Consider the following 5,170-nt stretch of genomic DNA (forward strand, 5'->3'; position numbering starts at 1 on the left):
GTGGACTGCAGTGCTTAGTGTGAAGTGAACACGTGTGACTCTTTGAAGTGATTTACTGCATGCACAAGTGTGGGTGTATAATTCTGCTTCCACCCGTTGGCCCCAGTGGGCAGATCTGTGAGGCTCGAGCTGAAGAGAGCTCTCTAACCGTTGTTATCCAGTGTGTGTTGTATAGGAACTGCTGTAAAGACTTCTTGACCATCGTCTATCCTGTCTCTTACCATCGTCTGTCCCATTACCGGCCGCTGTCTGCTCTGAAGAGAAGCCGCTGGGTGAAGATCCTTTTACCACTGTCTGCACGATCACCTGCCGTGTTCGAAGGGGAACCGTTGTGTGCTCGACCCTTACTATCGCCTGTACGGATGCGTATCATTCACTGCCCTGGAGAGGAACCGCTGTGAGAATCCCTTGCCATTGTCTATGCAGGTATTGACCATCGGCTGTCCTGAAGAGGAATTACTATACCCACCATCGACTGTTCCGGAAACGAACTGCTGAGTGGAGATCTCGTAGCACTATCTGTCCGATCCCTTACCGTGTCGTCGAGGAAGACCTACTGAGGGATCCAATCATCAATCGGAATGAATTTAGTCCGATTGAAACACAAGTTGTTCATGTAATGTAATCTAATGTAGAAAATAAATAACTTAAGGTCATTAATGTATATTCTGGGATGAATATATTCTAATCCTGCTTTTTTGTCATTAAGGGAAATCATCTCTGTTACAAATTTGACTGGTAAATGATAAAGAATGATATTTAGACATGGTAATTTATGACTGGATGTAACTTTTGATACCTTGTGGTAAAAGTGTCTCTCCTGTTGACTTCGTCCCATCAGTGTGGCTGTCATGAAAAAATAGTGAAGACCACTGACTTACTGATCTATTATATATGTTCTATAAGCAATAACTTTCTAACTTTCCTTTCAGACAAAATCTGATTAGTTAGTATGTATATTATCTCCACGACCACTGATGAAAGAAACCACTGAGATCAATCCTGAGAGAAAACACATTAAAAACAGCTGGTGTTTCTGCTTCACTCCGCATCGCTCTCATACTGTGATCTGAAACACTGACAATAAAACATCCCAGTGCCATAATCAATATCAGCTATAACTCTTATTTCATATCAAATATATTACTACTGATAAATGTATATTTACTCAATGAATTCATTATTTTTTTTTAAGTCTTTAGAAACTTTGAACTAAACATTGATATTGTGTAGTTTGTGATCCTCCATCAGCAGCTGCAGTTTCTCTCAGCTGTATCAGTGCAGTCACTGTGACGTCTGACTGACAGAGGTTTTTGTACGACTCTTTATCACTGTGTGAACACATTGCTACTACTGATAACATGTAAACTCTGACAGTAATAATCTCCTGTATCTTCAGTCTGGACTCCACTGATGGTCAGAGTAAAATCACTGTCAGATCCACTGCCACTGAATCTAGATGGAGTTCCAGTATAACGGTTGTTTATCCAGTAAATCAGGAGTTTAGGAGCTTCTCCAGGTTTCTGCAGATACCAGTATAAGTGGGTGCTGTATATTCCTACATCTATATTACACTCTATTGTTGCTGTTTGACTCTGTTGGACAGTTTTAACTTCAGGTTGAGTCAGAGTCACTCCTCTGGATTCTGAAGAAGAGAAAAGAAAAACTATTAGTGTTTAAAACTATTATCATCATTTACTTTTACAAAAACACCAAAACCAGAGTCAGTTTTTACATCTTACCTTGAATAAACAGTGCAATGGTCCAGATGAAGATGTTGATTGTGTTCATTGCTGTAGTTTAGTCTTGTGTGATGATGAAGAGTGTGTTCTGTTCTCAGTCATGAAGTGTTAAACTCACAGCACTATAAACACTCTCAGAGCACTGAAGCATGTGCTGACAATGCAAAGAAGTGGGCAGGATTTACAACAGCTTGTGCTGATAACAAACTCATATACACTAGAGTTACAGAATCATGACTTTATTTAGTATTTTTATTGTGACTCCTGAGACACTGAGGATGTGCAGATGAACGTCCATCTCTGTGTCCATATTCAGTCATGTGACCATCATCACTGCTACACTTCCACTAGATGAACCGCCATCACTAAAGTAAGATCATGAATCATGAGTCTGTTCAGAAAGTATCAGGACTGATTGTGAATCTCTAATCAGAGTTCATGGTGTCACTCCATCTATCATGAAGCCTCATGTGTGTCTGAAATCATCAAATGGAGAAGAAACAGGCTATTAAAGATGGAGACATATTAGAGCTTGTTCACGTTTCATGATCTTGTGTGGAGATTCATAACCAGTCCAGATACTTTTAGAACAGACCTTGAATATGAAAACATGCTTGACTGTGTAGAACATGCAAAATACCTTTTATATTTTCATTGTTGACACTTTCTATTGACTTTGGCTCTAATATTCAATAAACTCATTATTTGAAGAGATTTTCACTGAAGATTGAAGTCTGAAGCTGCAGGTTTTTCTGTGAATCATGATGATTGATCTGCATATGAAGAACAGAAGCATCATTATGAGAAACTCCACAACATCATCCATGATCAAAGAGGTCAAAGGTCACCTCAGAGGTCACAGCTCATCAAATATATTTCTTTAAACAGTGTTATATCAGAAAGCATTTAGTCAAATCTGAATGAGTGAGTGTTGAGAAGAGCTGAGGATCTTCTAATATCAGTGTGTTGAAGTGTTGTTTCTCTCTCTCTGCTGGAGTGTGTGTTCACTCGAGTGGAATAGAGGTTTTTGTACGAGCGTTTCATTAGATTGTATCACTGTGGTGGACATTCGGTGGAGGAACTAAACTGGTGATCAAATGTAAGTCTATTTAATCACCTAATAAAAAAATACACAATTTAGATTTCAGAAAGTGTTTTACAGTTGAAAAAAAAAAAAGAAAAACATTTATTAATCATAATGATTATTAGATATTATGGCGAAACTTTACTTGAAGCCTTTATGTTTAATGCATTATAAAGGTTTCAATAATGTAGATCATAATGCCTTTATATATTTTTCATAAATAACTGTAACCAAAGTTAAAATGTTTTATAATATTTACAAATTCCTTGTTACATCTAGAATTGGTTGTTTGTCATGAGTTTTGGTGTATTATAATTTTTTGGAGGTGTAACAATGAATAGATAATATTATAATGTGTTAAAACCTGGGTTACAATTATTGGTGAGATCATACATGCATTATAATGTGTAAAACAATATATAATTAATGCATTAAAAATACTTTTTATAATGCAATATGTATAAAGGTTTTAAAGTGATATACTGATATAATTATTATTATTATTATAAGAATAGCATTATTCCTTTAAAAAAAATTTTATATATATATATATATATTAAAAAAATTACATAAAAATCTAAACGTATTTCCACACTGTGTCTCACTATGAGTTTAATCAGTTTATTACAGGTTTGTTTTTCCTTCATTTATTTCTACACTGAGTTCATATTTAGTTCATCTTTTATTGTAGAAATCATACATGGAAAAAAGAGATTTGACATCAGAATGTAAATGTTGCTCCTTTCTGTAGTTCAGTCAATGATACTGAATCTCTTTTGCTCATGTTGTGCTTATAATTCAGTGTTTTGTTCATTCTGTGTGATTCAATTGTGTTTTAACTCTGTTTGAAATTGAGTTACATTTTCAGTTCAGGTGAATATCTCAAAATGTAAGATATTTATGTTCAGAGTGAATAATTGCTGGAATTAAAGCAGTCAGATCGGCCTGATAATAGATAATATGTGTTATAACTGCTGTTACACTTATTGATGAGATCATTCATGCATTTTAATGTATATAGCAGTGCATAATTAGTGTATTAAAGCACTTTTATAATGCAATATGTATGAAAGCTTTAAATAAAGTGTTACTGATATTGTTTTATAATGATTTAATCTAAAACTAGAGCAGCATTATTCCTCTGCTGTGAATGTGCAGTGCAGTGTGTGTGTGTGTGTGTGAATGTGTTGTGTTTGTCTCCTGCAGCTGGTCCCACAGTGAAGCCCTCAGTGTCTCTGCTGCCGCCCTCTTCTCTGCAGATCTCTGGAGACTCAGCCGCACTGCTCTGCCTGCTCAGCTCTTACTCTCCACAGGGGGCGCTGGTGAGCTGGACACTGGACGGGTCAGAGGTCACCGAGGGGGTTCTGACCAGCGCAGAGAGCCAGCAGGACGGCCGCTACAGCCGCAGTAGCGTCCTGACCCTCAGCAAAGCACGCTGGGAAGAGGGAGAGCTGTACGTCTGCAGAGTAACACATGATGGAGCTCCTCATGAGGTCTCGTTCCACAAGAGCTCTGAGTGCTGATGTTTCTCTCCTGAAGATGAGCCGTATCTGAGTGTCCTGTGTCAGGCAGGATTCACATGAGTCTAGTGCTGCAGCTGGAGTGATTTACAACTCAATACTGAAACTGAATGTGTGTGTGTGTGTGTGTGATCTTTCAATCTGCTGTGTTTGCTGCAACATTCAATAAAGCTTCTCAACAAGTTCACTTTGTGTCTGACAACATCATTCAACTAACAGATGAAGATGCAGGTGCTTTTCAGAAGGTTGATGTAGCAGTAAATGTCAAATAAAGCTCTTGGGGTTTGAACATGGTCTCTGGAGACAGAGCTGCTCTATTCTGAGAGGATCACAATCACTCCACCCTGACAATGCAAATGGGGTTTTCAGTCTCACTCTTTGATTGGTTACATGATCTGGACTGGAACACTTTCACTTCTGCAAAAGCAGGTGATGGTATTTTAAATATAAAAATATAATTTAAATAATTTAAAAAACATGATCACAAATCAAGAATCAGCCGTTGTGACAGTAATTGTGTAAGAATGTAAAAGTTTGTGTGTCTCAAATGGAAAGCATCACGTCCAGACAGCAGAAGTGACTGAATGCAGTCTGTTCAGTTTGATTGACAGGGATCATATATTACACCTAAAACATGATGATCATATTGAAACACTGACTCATTCTCTTCATAAACACAAGAGTGATGTTGATTGTAATGATATAGTGTTATTAGTGTTTGAAAATACAATCATAAATCATTATTCAAACCTGAACTAAACACTGCCAGAGTCAAGAGGAAGATGATGCTGAAAGTCATGTTTGTTGGTTGATGAAGAAGAGCT

General features: G+C 37.3%; 1 gene segment (V, D, J or C); it reads left to right on the forward strand.

Annotated features, from left to right (window-relative positions):
• Nucleotides 1-2,506: 2,506 nt before the first annotated feature.
• LOC308684651 (immunoglobulin lambda constant 7-like) lies at nt 2,507-4,349 on the forward strand. The segment is given in 2 exons: nt 2,507-2,597; nt 4,033-4,349.
• Nucleotides 4,350-5,170: the final 821 nt, after the last annotated feature.

The sequence above is a fragment of the Scardinius erythrophthalmus genome (genome assembly GCF_964197995.2).
Source record: "Scardinius erythrophthalmus genome assembly, chromosome: 24".
Lineage (NCBI taxonomy): Eukaryota > Metazoa > Chordata > Actinopteri > Cypriniformes > Leuciscidae > Scardinius > Scardinius erythrophthalmus.